The sequence below is a fragment of the Syngnathus floridae genome, chromosome 2 (assembly GCF_059516105.1).
Source record: "Syngnathus floridae isolate MCC-2025c chromosome 2, RoL_Sflo_1.0, whole genome shotgun sequence".
Lineage (NCBI taxonomy): Eukaryota > Metazoa > Chordata > Actinopteri > Syngnathiformes > Syngnathidae > Syngnathus > Syngnathus floridae.
The window spans coordinates 21,914,498-21,931,694 of record NC_142414.1 but is presented as its reverse complement, the minus strand read 5'-3'; the positions used below and the strand labels follow the sequence as shown (position 1 = coordinate 21,931,694).

At 42.6% G+C, this 17,197-nt stretch overlaps 1 protein-coding gene across 7 annotated transcripts in view; it reads left to right on the top strand.

The window, feature by feature from the left end:
* The window catches only part of rerea (arginine-glutamic acid dipeptide (RE) repeats a), a 118,760-nt gene that overhangs the window by 27,451 nt on the left and 74,112 nt on the right, over positions 1 to 17,197 (top strand). For 2 of the 7 annotated variants that reach the window (XM_088399111.1, XM_088399102.1), the window contains exon 1: positions 14,429 to 14,920. The exons of 3 other annotated variants lie outside the window; for them this stretch is intronic. The gene's annotated coding sequence lies outside the window, so the exon portion shown is untranslated. Of the gene's footprint in view, positions 1 to 14,427; positions 14,921 to 15,063; positions 15,208 to 17,197 lie in introns of those variants that run through there. 2 more of the 7 variants (XM_088399067.1, XM_088399076.1) reach the window with 2 other exon arrangements.

Here is a 17,197-nt window from a genome sequence, read left to right as displayed (position 1 = left end):
ACGCCTGCTTCCTCCCAAATTCTCAAAATATACACATTAGGTTTATTTAAGGGTGTAAACCGCTCATAGGTGTGGATGTTTTTTTTTTTGTCTGTATGTACCATGTGTACCTGAAGGGTTAAATGCAGACACAGGCCAAATATTGTGTAAGCATGTACATGGCAGAAACAATATATAGTCTTAATCTGATGGAGGAGGGCTTTGAATGATAATATCAATTCCATTCATCCTTGTCAACACTAGTAAGGATAGTGATAGTCCAAACATCAGAGAGAGAACAGCCTCGTTAAAATTTGATTCATATGCTCGCATGACATTGCCCAAGGACTACTGTTGGACTACAGATGAGATCAGAGATTATTCATTTGGAAATAATACAGTGTGTTTGAACATCCTTACGTCACTGTTGTGTCTGTGTATGGCATATTATCGCCACCCTTAAGACCGCCCATCTTCTTCTCATCAGTAGCACTGTGCTCATCATCGCAATCAGCTACTTTCTAACACAATCAGCCTGCTCTCAAATGACAGTCACGATTGAGAAAGAGACGGGGGGCTAATGATTGAAGCCTTAGGAGTCGGACACAATTCAATATCTGTTCAATATAATGCAATCCATTACGACAGCAACCTTCAGCAAGCCCTCTCTTCCTCAGTTCTGCAATTGAGTTCTATTTGTATATGTGGTTTCTGTTTAAAGAGTACAAAAGGTTAATTAACAGCAGTTGAAAGCACTATCAACGTAGACGTCTGCAAATCCATGTCGGCAATGTGTACGCTGTTAAACTTGATGTTTTGGCTGTTACGGGTACGAATGAATGATTGGCATTCTAAGCACACTGCAGCCAAGGGACTCGATAAGTTGCTATTAAGATATGGAGAACCCTTATTAGGGACGCTTACTGAGATGTATGTAAATGAGTCTGCATTCAACATATTCAAATGAAAGTGCTTATTTTGTATCAAGATACACGACTGATGATACGTTTATTGATTTTTACGTCTTATTGTTTCATTGGCTGTGGCTTTGTATGCTCACTTATTTTAATAACCTCATTAAAGTCTCTTTACGGATTCCTCCCAACACATAAAAATGTCAAACGTGATTTTCCCCGATTGCATAAATCACAGCGTATTATTCAAAATCAAATCTCTCTGCATGCGGCCGAAGCTAATGTGCTGTGATGTTATTACGATATGGATATTCCTCCACCCGTCTGCGCCGCCATGTTTTGTCTTCAGTCCTTCAAGCATGCATATTTAACAGAGGCACACTAGCGCGGCACAGTGTGCACGTTAATATGGTAATACAAATGCAAGAATGACTCAACGGCAGCACTGCTGCTTGCCGTGAGGACAATGGTGTCATTGTCAGGAAGGCTAAAATCAGATGTTACCCTAATTTAGACGGTGGACTTGGTGGACGTTTTCATTTCCCGAAGCTTGTTGTGTATTCTGTATTGAATATTGCATTGGCTTTGCTTCTCGCTGATGACATGTTTGGATGTGATGCATTCACAGTCTATTCTACAGCACTGACTGTATTTAAAATAGTTCAATACAGTAATAGAGAGCCACACTTTCTGGCCATTGATTTTGGCACATTGTAGGCTCAGACAGTCGATATGTTTACATGGCGTATTGAATTATTTGGTGAGTCCGACTGGACTTTAGAGATGCATGTAAACTGTAGTTTGTTGAACAACGCTGTTCCGTCACTTGACTTGGTTAATGACAACTTGCCGTGAACGGTATGGATAAAAACAGGATGAATTAAGCTCCGAAAGAATGTTTAGAATCGTTATTATTATAAAGTGACTACTAATGGAATATCAAAATAGTTGACTAATTTGACACTCAATTATTTTACAATTAATCAATTCTAGCACCTCGGCTTGCATGTACAAACACTTTGTCATTTTAAACTCATTTTACAATTTTACCCTTAAAATGAGTTGTAAATGTTTCAGCTTTTTAAAAGTCACACCGAGCAAAATCACACATGCGGCAAAGACTCGGACTGTTTGCCGCAACGACCCCTAGCTTAACTTGCCTACATCCAAAGCTCTTGGGTTATTTATCGAGATTGACATTGACATTCTTGACACACATTGCTACTTGCCTACTATTCGGTGCTCTGGTGCCATCTTGTGATATTTTAAAGCCTTTCATTTCAGCTAAATATGTTAAGGCTGCACCTTAGCAAGTAACCGTCACTGTCATTTATAAACATGTCAGGAATGCTTGTACAAGCTGCAAAGTTGAATTGTTGAATCTTTATTTTGAATTCAAGATGTAAGATAATGTTGGTTACATTAGAGCGGTAGCTTTCGGGTGCGATATGTTTAGTCGACTAATTGCAAATAGTATCCTAGTCTTTTTTGGTAGCCCTCGCCGACTAATGGCAAATAGTATCCAAGTCTTTTTTGGCAGCCCTCGAAGACCGCCAGTAATACATTTTTAAAGTGTGAGGCCAGCTGAAGTAATGGATGCTGCTCTTGTGATGTGAGCCAGCTTCCTTCCTAAGGGCTGTGGTGGTCAGGGGGGAAGGAGGATTTCAGCACGGGATTTTGGGATTGTCGTGTCAAAAAGGTCTCCCTGCAGCAGAGTGAATCGCAGCATGGGTGTGTATGTGTCTGTGTGTGTCTGTGTGCGTTTGTGCTTGTGCTCCAGCTTTGAAATTCAAAGACCGAGACCATCAGACAGCTAAAGAGGGAAAGGCCAGTTTATCATTTTCATCATGCCCGTCACCCTCAAAGTGCTCACATATAATCCTCATCAACTCACAGCCCCAAAGTTACATTCTTACGTACGTCCTAGAATATTGAGATGTACATGTGTAAGGCCATTGACATTCTTTTCACTGACTGTTTTACGACTTGTGGGATGAGTTGTTTGTTGTAGGAATGGTGTTGCCCTGCCTTTAAACGAGATTAAAAAGCGGTAGCAATGTTAGTCACAAACCGGTTTTCGTACCCTTAACAAGTCAGAAACCAGAGTCCTTTAACATTACATCTGACATTTTGTTGCCAATGTTTAGCTTGATAGTGTTTGCAGCTAACGTCTCATCTGGTTTATGTTGATCATGTTTGATCTATGCGTAATCTAAGATATTATTGTTGGTTGTTATAAGCTGTGAATTTCCCCGCTGTGGGATCAATAAAGTCTTGGTCCTGTAGTGTTTGATGGCCATGATGTCTGTCGCAGTGGAAATCCCAGTGTTGCCAAAGGGTTACAAAATCAATGTGGACTATTCATATACGGTTCTAATCCTCGGATTTACTACCGTTTAATCTGTAGTTATGGCAGGGTGCTGGCGTTTTTAATGCCATCAAACAGATGTCTCTGCTCAGCCGTCCAAGTTAGGTTGCACCTGGTGACCATCAAACCTTGGCACCATGGAGGCAAATTTCTTCCTTCCCCTTCAGGTAGTAATTATCAAAACAGGAATAGAAGTACAACAGTCTTGTGATGCATTTAAAGTAGACGTATGAGGGAAAAAAAAGCTTCCGGCTAGAAGTATTCTCAATGATAGTTGACATTGTCAAGCATTCATTTAACAATAACATTAGTTACCTGAAAGCAAAGAAAGTAGCCTTTTAAGTGGCCATCCATTTTCTGGCCGGCTCAACTTTACCACTTCATCAAATTCTGACGTTTCATGACTCTGACCGCAGAATGAACAACCGTCGCTTAATAATTCATTAAGTGGCTAATTCAATCACAGGCCACTGTGGGCACATACGTGGCATGGTTAGATGGAAAAGTAGCTAAGTAACAAATTAGTTTCTAGCTCAACTAAATGGAGTCAACAAGAACATAGTCAGTGGCAAAAGAGGCCACAAGAGGCCGTGAATGTTTGCCAAAAGCTAGCATAGCTCATCTGTGTTTTAACACCATGTCTTGAAAGATGATCTATTGTGGATCCATTTTCAGCCCTAGCCTTTGGCAACTAGGCTGAAACAAGATCACTTTGATGACACTGAAAAAGGCCGTATGCCCTTAAAGTATTTATTTCTCTCACAAGAATCAGATTTTGTTAAATATCAGGGATGATCAAGTTATCAGTGAGCCTTTTGTTTTTAAGGGTAATGTAAAATGAAGTGTACCAGCAGAGGCCCTATTGATTGTATAATATATATTTTGCTACCTAAAGATGATGTCATCGATGTGAAGTTGAACTACCTGCCCATCCACGCTAGTCCAACTCCCCCTACCACTGGCATTGAAATAGATGTTAGTCTCTCACAATTTCTTTTTTTTGTTTGACATGTGTGTCTCTAGTTTTGATTGTCTGTGATTCGTCAATTTGCAAATTGCATGCCCATTTCGAGTCAGTGCCAACATCCGAAATGCTTCTCATGGTTGTTCGTACCTGTGTTGTTGTTTTTTCTCTTCGGCTCTGTCAAATATCAGTCCAATTCACACTTGGCATGTGCTGCAGAGATTGCAGAGAGAAGCGTGATCTTTTTTTTATTCCCAGGCATACTTGCAAATTTAAAAGCGAGAGGACTATTCATTGGGAGTGTATTTCAGGAGACGTGTTGCATCAGAAGTGGAGCATGAATAATATCAAACAGGAGCATTTTGCACTTGCAAATATCCAGGGATTTCGGCCTTGTTTTCTTCAAGATTTGCAGTCAATAAATAATTGGATAAGAGGAACCACAGCAAAGATAAAATGTCAAGCATGAATCTCCTAATATTTATGAGCACAGGTGCAAATAGTTACTATATGAATTTTGGGGTTGCTTGTCTTCCATTGGAGGGAATCCGTTGATTTGCAGAGCATTGATGGCAGATTATTATCATAACGCAGGATTTCTCAATGCATGCTTCTTAATGATCGGCAGTTCGATGAGAGGGTTAATCGAGACAATTACTGTGCACTCTTCCACGCAGATGTGTCTTCTGTCTGTGCAATGTGAAACTGCTTGCATTGAAATGTTGCAGATTGATGCGTGTCTTTGGTTTAAATGCAGACAACGTCTCAACTTGGCGATGCCGAATGTGAAATGTCAACGTTATTGAACAGGTGCTGCGAGGCAGGCAGTGCTGTGATGTTTTTATTTCCAAGCTCTTGTCGAGTGAGGCGCAGAAGAGAGGGCTCAAGGGATAATGGGGGGTGGGGGGGGTGTTCAGGGGTGTGCGTGCATGTGTGTGTTTTCATTCTGTGTGTAGCGGCTGAGTGCCGAGATGTGCACTTATTGAGTCATGGGAAATGATCACCGGTTCTGAATAAATTGTCCTCCTCGATGATGTTAACCGTGATTTCTATTATTTATCATTTGCACGTCCATGTCCATGCAGTGTGCTTCCAAAAATCGTACAACGAGCCGTTGTCACCTGGCTTGTGCCATTTTTTGCATCATTCATGTATTTTCCCGCCTGTCCCTCCCCCTGTCCTCTGTGTGTCCGTTTCCCGTCAGTGTTTCTCTTGCAGATTGTCGTTTTGTCAATACTTGTTGAGAGCCGGTGAGCTTGGAGGTGAATGCAGTCAAGGTTAGTCAACAACACCTCATGACACGCTAGAGCGCTGACTAACACTGCGCCTCCCCAAAGAAATGTTTCTATTCTTGCCCGGTGGACCTTTTGTTACCTTTCTCTACCTGTCCTTTATGCTCTCATCCATGTTACTCCCCGTCATCATCATCATCTCCTATTTTCTCCCTGCCACTTGTGCTGCTGCCTTCACGATCAATGGAAATGTACTGGCTCAAGCTTTGTGTCTGAATGGATTAACTCATATTTCATAGCCTTACACACACTGTGCCAGGCCCTGTCACTCACAGCGGGTGTCTTTGTCATGAGCATTTCATGTTAAGGTTTTATGTCCAGTGATATTTAGTTTTTGCCCTGGCCATTTAAAAATAATCAAACCCCAAAAATAATAATGCTTATTTGGTTGGCTTAACACATACTCGAAAAGCACCTCTACTGATACCGATTCCCTGAGTAATCAATGGGATAATGGACTACAAAATGATTCATTTGTGACAACACTAATATGGACAAACTCCTTACACTTGTGGCACTTTTCTTCAGTGGTAAGATTTATTTAATGTTCGCTCATTAAATGTTAAACACTGGACTCGAGCATAGCCAAGTAGCGAGCGACTTAATGAGTTTAGTTCTTGCCCTCCTGCTGCTGATGTGTTCATGAGCCTCTCCCTCACTTCCCGTGGCATCCGTCTTTCTCCTCCATCCGTCCTCTATATTCTGTGTGCTGATTTAAGGAGCTCACGCTGCGCCAAGCCTCTTCTGTCTATTCCCCGCTGCTCCTATTACATTGACTGTTAGCATGCAGCATGTTAGGTTACTGCGTGCCTCAACACTGTTACTCTATCTTTCCCATCTCTCTCTCTCAAACTCTCTTTCCCCCTTTCTTGCTCACGCACGCACACAAACACACAGTAAATGTTAAATTCTTCATGCATTATGCAAAATATGTTCATCCGCACAAGCAATTTGCAGTTTCCGCTTCACCATTTCAGAACAACATAATGTTAAAACATACCTGCAGGATATCTCTAGTGTGTGCGTGTGTGCGTGTGTTTGTGTGTTTGTGTGTGTATAATGCATAGATGTTCCATTTATTTAGTCCAAAGTGTAAGTCATAAAAGGAGGCTTATCACAAATGATGGTGAACATAATGTGCTTTGAATTTGAAAACACATTTCAAGACTAAAGATGGACACTTAATCATTAACTTTCTTGTTTTTCTACATTTCTTGGTGTGTTAAGTACTAGCACAAAATTATGTGAGAGCAGCAAATAAATAAAATTCTAGCAAATAGCTGACTGTTCCACAGAAAAATAAAACGGGTTAATGGTGGACTACAAATAAGATTGGGGTTCACTGTAGTCTGGCTAATGAACAAGCTTTGCAATGTCCTACCTTTCACCCTTCCCTCTGTTTTGCAGCTTAGAAAAAAGCACTCCCGAGGGAATAGATTTGTCTTTTCTCGCAGAGCTGCTGCCTGGCAATTTTTTTTGGGTGAGGGGGTTTGTTCTCCCACAGCGGAGTGGTTATTTTGAACACTGCAGGGGTTGGAGGGCCAAAGCACAGCTAAGTGGCTCCTCTTGACCTCGGCACTGATATCCAAACTGTCTGCTCAGACAAATTTTACATGATCGCTCCTGCGAAAAATAGTTTTATCTGGTAACGCGGGCTTCAAAGAGAGCTGCCTTTGTGCCGTCACTCCGAATAACACATTAGTTTCTCCTTGCTGACACACTGACTGCACACTCGCCTTCCAGATTACTTCTGTCTGTTATTTGTCATGCCAGATGGTGGGAGGGGAGGGGTGGGGGAGGGGGCACATGAGCTAGTAAAAGGGTCTTGAATGATTTGAAATCCTGTTCCTCTAACCTATAAAAGCTGTGCATATTCCACTTACCACTATCTGTAAATTCTAGAGCCGAATCACTCATGCAATGAGCAGCTGAGTATGACTGGCATGGAATAATTGATTTTGAAATAAGTACTGCTGGCTTGGGAGTCATTCAAGTATACTGTTACACTTTGACCAGCAAGAACATTATGAGATTGCATGTTCTCATCGTGCCAGCGTGGGTTCACGCCCACATTCTAAAAACTACTCGAAATTGTCCTTAGGTGTGATTGTGAGTGTGTATGGTTGTTTGTCTCTGTGTGCCCTGCGATTGGCTGGCAACCAGTTCAGGGTGTCCCCCGCCTACTGCCCGACGACCGCTGGGGTAGGTTCCAGCCGTGACCCCCGATGGATGGATGGGTTAGGGTTAGGGTTAGGATGGATGGATGGATGGATGGATGGATGGATGGATGGATGGATGGATGGATGGATGGATGGATGGATGGATGGATGGATGGATGGATGGATGGAAGTAAGCAAGCAAGCAAGCAAGCAAGCACAATATATCTAACAGATGTTTTGCTTTATAGACAGAGTAATGTTCATTTCTGATTAAAATGGTTAAAAAGGGTTTAATTTGGCTAAATGTCAATTGCACTATTTGGTGCTGTCCTACGTGATACTGAAAGCTCATAATATAGTTTTGTAGCCAAGTCGTAAGACATCTTTCATTGCAAACGCCAACCGCAAAACAAAATTTGTGGAACATTCTTCTGCCAATGTCAATCAAAGATAAACATTATCTTTGCGAAGGGAGAGTAGTTGGATGGGATCTCATATTGGACAAGTGGTCGTAATGTTGTGATTGGTAGGTAATCTCTACACACCCCTGCCCTTTTTTTTTCCATTCTTTCTTTATCTTTGCGCTGCCACGAGGCTGCAGGTGTACTCTTTGTCCATAGGGTGGCAGTATAGAGAGGCTCACTAGCAAACTGAGCAGGATGAGCTTGCACCATGCAGGAAGCACACTACACAACCGCCCTTTTTCTTTGTTGCTTCCCTGATCTTGCACTAGATTGCTACGCTCACGTGACACCCCAACACCTTTTCAGCCAGCACTAATCCACTCCTGGTTAAGTGTCAGGCCCATGTATTGTTTGGTTGTTTTATATAGTCCACAAAGGATCTCTCTCTCTCTCTCTCTCTCTCTCTCTCTCTCTCTCTCTCACACACACACACACACACACCCTCTCTCTCGCTCTCTGAAATACACAGTCCATTCCTTACAGACTGTTGTGTGTGTAGACTTGGTGACCTGAACTGCTTCTTTTTATTCCAATGAATGGGGTCCAGTGTTGCTTGCAGAATCAGACACACGGACTGTCCATGTGAGAACATAGAAAGCCTGTGGAAAAAGCAGGATGTGTAAAGACGCTCTGTGAACAAAAGTATCTGAAAGGTTTTATAAAGTTTTCATCTTCAAGTTATTTGATGTTATGGTGTTTTACGTGGGTACAGTATTGCAATGCAGATTCTCAAAGCATTTAGTTATTATTTTTATTATTATTTAGTTGGTCTTTTATTAATAGTACAAAAACTCAAGCATTCGAACAACGGTGTGTAGCCTAACTAGCTTTTATGTGCACTCTATATTTAGTTATTGTGTTGAAATTCGCTAAAGGAAGTGATTCCCTTTTTTTGCGGTATTGGCCGCTCCCTTGTTGCTGTGAATGTTAAAAAAAAAAAAAAACCTCTCCCATTAGAAATGTTGAGAATTGCCTAAATTGATAGTTTAAACCACAACTGTCCCACAAACTTTGATCCAAAACATTTCAATATGTAGTACACTATATCCTACCACCATTGCGGGGGGGATACGTAAATCATACGTTCCAGAACACCCATGGCATATTCTTATAGCTTTTACAGCAGTTGATTTTTTTCCAAAACAATAACAATTCGCCGATAGTAAAATATTTCAATGTAAAGCACAGTTTTCATTTGTGTTTTATGTTGGGTTGACTGTCGTGTACTTGTAAGATGATGTTTACTACTGGCGACGTAGGAGGGAAAAAAAGTCCCTCTTCTGAACTGCATCCATATGGAATAAGACTTACCATCATTCGCATTCACCAAAATGGCTCTTGTGATCGACTTTCCCTCTCGTGAGTAACTCGGCACAGACGAGACATATGTATCCTGCGAGTGTCTTTCTTTCCCTTAGTGTTTGCAAGGCTGCCAAATGGGAGTGTGAATAGCTTTGTAAACAAGATACGTGTGTGAGCCGAGACCTCGCGCTGATTGCCTGAAGGGAAATACCGTTCCTTGGCTTTACTTGCCATTTCACTGCTAATGCTCATAAATTAACATTCTGTCATGGTTATACGCTGTCTCTCCGGATGCCTTCCAGTGGACAGCTTGATTATCGCTCAGTCTTTTGTCTCCCCCTCGATAAGACCACTAGTACATACTCACATATCCATGCCCACGACACTGCCATAGTTAGTTGTGTAATTTCCTTGAGTTTCAAGGAGATTGGAAAGCGTTTTTTGTTTTAACTGTTTCCCCTTTTCTCAACTACCCTGAGGCGATCAGTGTTTTAATTAGTGGCGTAAGATCCTATTTTCCTCATTTAATTCTCGATCCACAAGGACTAACAGGGCCTTTTTAAAAATGCTTGCCGAGGACGGATTGAAAACTGTAAGTTGAAGCAGTCACACGGCCTTTGTTCTTTATGGGTAGAATATGTGCAGTTGAGATAGTCTGCTTTAAAAGCTCCATCTGGAAAAGCTCTCTTTAACTTTCTAATGTAAGCAAGTCACTCTGTCCAATGGTGAAATTGCCCTCGCATACGTATTATGTTCCGGCGTCATTGTTACACTGCAAAGATTTAGTCATGTGTTAAAGTCCTCCTCAAGTGCACCACCTTCCGCCATAAAGCAAACTTTCCGCTCAGTTTACAAGTCTGTTCCTTTTTAGTCAAAGCACCCTCCCACCCCACCTCCCTAACTTGTCGGCTCATCCCTGGTGAATGTATTAAATGAAGTTACAAGATAGGAGTACTTAAGAGGCTGGGGCCTCTGAGGTTTTTCTCAAGCTTGGCTCACTCATCCATGTCTGTTTTTCCCCCCCCTCTTGTTTCGACTACGGGCTCACTTATTTGTGTTTCTGAGGTCTTGCTTTGCCTCTGAGTGGGTTGTTGTGCGATCAGGCTAAAGCAAACAGTGCGTGTGCCTGTGTGTGTTGATTGTGCCCGCCACAGCTTTTGTTAAGTATTTATTTTTAATGAGTGCAAGTGGGGACAGATTACTATGAAGTAATGTAACCGAGGTGGGAGGGGAATGCATTTTTGGCCTTTGATCAGTAACTGAATAAATCAGAGTAGCTCATGTTTCAATATGTTTCATCAACGGAGATATGACGGTATCTTATTGATAGCTTATGTTCCAATATGTTTTATCAACGGTGATATGACGATACAGGCACCAGCTCAATTTGGAGAATTGTGGAGCAGCCAAATGTTAAAAACATGATGTAATCATGTTGAGCATTTTTTGGTGCCGCCTGGATTGAAAGTAGTGTAGGAGGAGGTGCTCATGGGAGGCAAAAAGGGATTGTGATGGATTGTTTGAAAATTGAATAGAAATGAATAGACACAGTCAGCTTCTCAGATACATGCTTAGTAGGCCTGTAGAATGTTGGACTGCTTCGCTTGTAACTGCACCGGTTGTCTCCTTTCATTATCGGTTAATGGTGCCCAACTTGACAGAGCCTTGTGATAAACAGAGGGGCTGTGAAATCCTGGAGGTGGAGTTCTCGTGGGCCCGATAATGGGATCTCATCCACCAGGGGAGGGGAACTGGCGCCCGTCAGCCCATATCCAGCTTTGCTCAGCAAAGCCGTGTCGGAGGATTTTTTGCCGCTCCTTCTCCTCTCCCGGGCCAACGTAAAGATGAGCCGGCCGGCACCACCCAGTGTTAGGTAGCGTCGCGTTTTAGATTAGCTTAGTGTAAGTGCTGCTGTGAAGAGAGAGATTTTATTAGAAGGTGTGTCATTGTGTAACAACATCCTGTCTGTGCTTGCAGTGATTCAACTATGGAATTGAGCCCAACAGAGAAGCATAGAGCACGTGTGGTTCTTTGTTAGGAAGTGACTCAAAGAGTGCAAAGCAAAAGAAATGATCAAATTTGACCGGGGCTATCAGATTTTCTTTCCCTCTTGTTAGTTGTTTTATTTAATTTTTAGCTTTAATTAAATTGATTAAATTAATTTTAATTTGGGTTTTATTTAAATTTGAGCTTTAATTGATTTAATAATCTTTCTTATTTAAAATAGGTGAAAAAAAATAATAACTGTCAACAGCATTATTATTACTGAAATGAAATACGTTTGTGTCATGATTGTGTGACGGGTTCATTCGCCTGACTCCATGCAGGCAGCGTGGGTTGAGTGTAAACGTTTTCTGTCTTCACATTTGTCATGTGCTTGACTCTCGACCAGTCCAAGGTGTAGTCCGTTTTTGACACTAAGTCACCTGATAGATGAGAGGACATTTTCCAAATGTATGTACTGGAGGTTTTCAGTTGCAAGGCTCGACTACAACTTCCAAAAGCGCTTGATCTCTGTTGAACAAAACATGGCCTGTTTCATTTGAGAACCGTAAGTGGTGTTTTTCCAAATGAACGAAATATGTAGAATGTAGAATGTAGAAGGGAAGTATGACTTACCACCAGAGCTGCGAGTAGAGCTGGAAGAGGTTGCATATAGGAGAAACCACCACCACCCCCGCCCCCTTGCCTCTATTGAAAAGGAGACGGCACACATGCTTTGTAGGACAATGAAGGACCCCCCCCCCCCATACACACACACACACACACACACACACACACACACACACACACACACACACGCACACATGAGAACACACCACCTTCAACTCAATTTCTATTGATCCCCACTGCCTGTCTCTCCTGCTCATGTTTGGCTTCTGTGCAAAAAGAGCCCATCGCGCTGACTATTTGCTTTGGTTAATTGGATTTTGACAGTGATCCAATATCGTGTTTTAGACAATGAAAATGTGTCAAACCACCTGCTCAATGAAATAGAAATACTGCTGTTGTTTCATAACTTAGCGCAGCCCTGCTGTTTTACCAACACTTGGGTAGGGCTGGATTGGATTGAGCTGTTTTTGTGGAGACAAAGCAAATTGTCATTTTAGCACTAAAATCCCCGTGAATACATTTGACGAGAGGCGCTCTGTAATTGTTACAATGGGACCATTTGTAATATTGTAAATGGACTAATCACGTGATTCTCCCTGCCCATTTTTTAATGGGCAGGATGGGCAGGGTAACTAATTAATTCATTATCCCAAAATGCAAATGAGCTCTCCAAGCCTGAACAGCATCCATTTGCTTCTCGCTGCCGGCGTATCTTCCCACTCAAATAGGGGTGGGGGAACATTTGTGCACATTTTATTTTTAGAACAAACTGGTAGGCCAGGTCAGACGTAGATTTATTTATGTATTTATTCATTGTACTCAAATTTACAGTATATCGTCTATATGAAAAAATATATTTCTAAAGTGTTTCACTTCAAATCCCGCAAAGCAGATCTCGTTGACCAGCCGATGCAAACATGCATGTACGGTGCCAATGTCGTCCCCCTCCTCTTGCGCCATCAATCAAACTGCCATTGTCTTGCCCTTGGTTATTATTTTAAATTTGCTCCACGATTTGCTTTCAACATATTTTGGTTTGAGTGGTGTCAAATTGAGAGGTGATGTGATCCGAGTGTTGACGAGCGCTGTGTTCACAATCTTTCACTCATTCCCTACTCCCTAGTCTTCTTTATCTTATTTCTACTTAGCAGACCACATAATTCACTCCTTAGTGAAATGCAAAATAGAATTAAAAATAAAATTTTGAACATTACTTGTGCGTGCCTTTATTTAGCCATTGTCTAGTCAATCAACATCAGCTTATACATGATGACAAAATATTGTTTCAAGATGATCTCATCCAACCATTTTCAGCTTATCCTCACTAGGGTCACATGTAAGTGAAGCCTATCCCAGCTGACTTACTGTGAGTGAAGGGGAACCCTGAATTAATCACAAGATAACTGCAGGCCACATAGTGGATATGCAAACATTTATTGTCACTCACCTCCACACCTATGGTTAATTTAGAGCCTTCGATCAAAATATTTAATATCTATATATATTTGTTTCCTTTAGTGGCTTCTGTAGCCTCTTGATCTACTGACCAAATTAAGAGTTTACAACTCACAGTGTATCTATCACTCTTTATCTACTGGTGGTGTGATTTCACAATATGATTGCCTGGAAGTTTGTCAAACATTACAGCAGCATTAAAAACTTCCCATGGTGGAACAATAAAGGCTAAAAATATTTTTTTCCCCCGGGCATGTTCTGTGATTATTTTGTTACTCCATACAGCAAAGCTATTCACTTTGCGTCCCGCGAGCCACATGTGGCCCAGGACCAACTACAGAGTGAACCAGCCTGTGGGTCCAGCCTGAATGAATTAATTGCATTCAAGAGATGCAGGGGGTATCTCAGTTCGCAAGATTTTAAAAAATCCTACAGTTTTTGATACCAACAATATCCGTTTCAACTTTGAAACGTAAAATTAACAATGAAAACTCTTGACTCACTAACGTGTATGGGCCAGCTACATTTCTTGGTTTCAGTATTTGAGACAAATTAATTTGAATTCAATAGTGCTGCCATACAAATTCCTGGCGTAAAACACAGGCGTGACCTCCACAAATCTTCCCTTGTGGGCCACCGTACTTACCGTTAATGCAAACGCGCATGCGCGGTGCCTAAAACCCCTCAATCAACCCACCACTTACCACCGTCTTGCCCATGAGAATTATTTTAAATCCGCTCCACTCTCTTTTTGTGTCTCGTGTTGAGTTGAAAGGTGATTGTGTCTAAGCAAAGACTAGGTCAGCCATGTGTATGCGTCTGTTGAACAGCTGAGGGGGGAGGAAGGGGGGGGGGTATAAGGACTGTGTGTGTGTTTGCGCGCGTGTGCGCGCGCACAAAGAAGTGAAGCACGAGAGGAGGGAGAAGGAGGGGGGGCGTGTGTGCATGTGAGAGTGTGTGTGGAAAAAAAGGAAGCGGAGCCTGTAAACGGCGAACTCACCGCTTTCCTCTCGCCCCCCAAGCAACCAGCAGCTACGGGTTACTTTTTGTTCCCCCCCGCCCCCTTCTCGTCGTCGATGAAAGAGCGAGTAGGAATACTTCGAACCGGGCTGGGGGGGAGGAGGTGCCGCCGAACCCCGCTCTCGCTCGTCTCAGCCCAGCTCGCCTCGTTGCCTTCGGACCTAGGAGCGAGGTGAAGCTGTCTTTTGTTGAAACAAGTGCCGCTCGCCTCAGCTCCCTTTGCTTGCGGCCAGTGGGGGTTTATTAATGTAAGGGATAAAAAAAAAAAAAAAAAAAGTCTGCTTTGTGCGTGTGTCTGGATTTGGTGCGGCGAGTTGGTTGGGTCATCCCGGGCGAGGATTTAAAGAACTTGTTTGCACCGAGACTCTTCAAGAATCAGCAGACTGGCGGGTGAGTAGTTGAACGTTGGTTTTGTGTGTGTGTGTGTGTGTGTGTGTGGGGGGGGGTGCTTCTGAAGGAGGTGGGCCGCCAGTGTGTGTGTAAAATGAGAACTATCTGATGACTAAATCCAGGTGGCATTTAAATTGCGCACCTAAGTTGTTGTCTTTATTACGGGTGCAGCGAGTGCGTGTGTGACATGATCTGTTGTGAGTAAAATGAAAGTTGGTTTCAGTTGTTGTAAAACTTGGCTGCTGTTCTGATCAGAGGATGCTTTTGCAAGGGGGGGGAAACCACAAGTAAGTATCTCTTTCCACTGTTCCAATACGAGAGCGGGATTTCCCCAAGTTTAACCGATTTAGCTGTGGGATTGCAACTGTCATAATAGAAAGTCGGTGACTGTTATGGGAGGGAAAGGACTGTGCCTGTAAATGGTGTGTACCATTTGAAAACTGTTGAAGGGCCACCAGATTAACTTGACTTCCCCCTTCAGCACCCCGGAGGCTATGAACTCCGGCCCTGCACATGCAGGTCTCACTGTGGGGGTGAAAAGAAGAGGGGTTGTGCCTGTTGCTGGGGGGTGGGCGCTTAGTTGGTGGGATGTGTGTATTAAGGGGGGGCAGATGAGGATTTGAAAGCAGACCAAATTATTTGTCTGAAAGGAAGCTTATCTAATGTTTTCCAGTCTATGAGAACGAGAAGTTTGTGTGTGAACGCACTGAAGTCAAAATTGGTCATAGTGAGGGTTCATTTGACAGCAGTCACATGTGGCCACATAAGCACAAAGAAGAACTCAAAACAAGCTGGGTAGTGATTGCATCCACTCGCTGCCATTGTAAAAACAATTTCTTCCCCCCTCGTCGAATGTTTCGCCCAACTCAGATGTTGCATTGCTAATTATGAGGCGCTAATCTCTAACGTGCCTGCCTGGCTTCTTGTACCCCCCCCCCCACACACACACGCACGCACGCACGCGCACGCACACACTACCGATGAAGACGAGCGACCTCTCGTTTAATGATTCCGATGTGATTAATCTCCTGGTGTTACGAGACGCAGTGTGGGCTCGCTTTGTAGATAACGACATGTTATTTGAATGTAAAGGACGTTTAAGCGCTCAAAAACGGTCTGACTAGTAAAGGGCAGCCTGTGTTAGAAAAGTCGTAGCGGAATGTAGCTGTGTGGCATTGTATAAACACCAGGTGCAGTTCTGGTTAAACATTTGACTGAGGCTGACTTAGAACCGCGTCACATTGACATTGTTTCATCAGACTTTCTTTCCATATCGTCAATATGGCGCAACTACTCGACACGATGGCTGGGATTATCTGATTTATTCAGAATTTACGCACAGTGGCTGTATCACAAGTGATACGATGTTACCACAGATCGCTTTGTTCCTGTTTTATCCAATCTCAATTGTTCCACCTCTCAATTTGTTTTTGCTGCAAAAAACAATGAACTATATACTTGAATGAGTGTTTTCCAAACACTCTTGTGCTTTATTTAACTATTGACACTTCTGTAGGTGAGCAAATGAAATGTTTAACCAGGAGATTGGTTCCCTTCTGTTCTGTTCATAGTTGTGTGAATGGGCTCATAGAACAGATGCATTCCCTCCTTACAATTTGAAACAGATTCTTCCCGTCTCCTCTATCTATTTAGTTTCACGACTTGCAGACAGGTTGAAACAGGAAGTGGTCTTCCCTGTTAAGAATATAGCAGGAGCAAAACCACACCATTATACCGCTTATATTACTTTCTAATGTTATGTTTGAAATGTAGCACTGGTGTGCCCTTTGATCCCGGTCCGAATCCTCTCGGTGCAGTGGGTGTTCATGTAAAGTAAGGGAGGTGAAGTAGCAGAGTGAGTCAGCTCTGCACAAACAGCACTTATAGCAGGGAGCTGGTAAACATTCGACTCACACACTGGCACATGTTTGAATGTCACCTCTGAGGAATCTGACATCTGTATCAAAGAGACTGTTTCCGAGCATGGACAGGAGAGAAAGAGGGGGAGACGGGCCGCTTAGAGGCAGATGAATGTTTGACAGAGAACTGGAAAAATATTATTGAATGTGTTCACACAATGGCCCTGCTGGGATTGCACCACACTTTGTTCGCTGGCCCTTTTTCCTTCCTGTGACAGGACGATGGCAGCTGCTGGCTGGTACAAGAAGAAGAACAAAAATATCTAGAGGTTGTCTTCATTTTTTTTTCTCATCGCGAATGATGTAATACACAAAGAATTGGAGGAAAGAGTTGTAAATGATGCAATGGTGACATGCC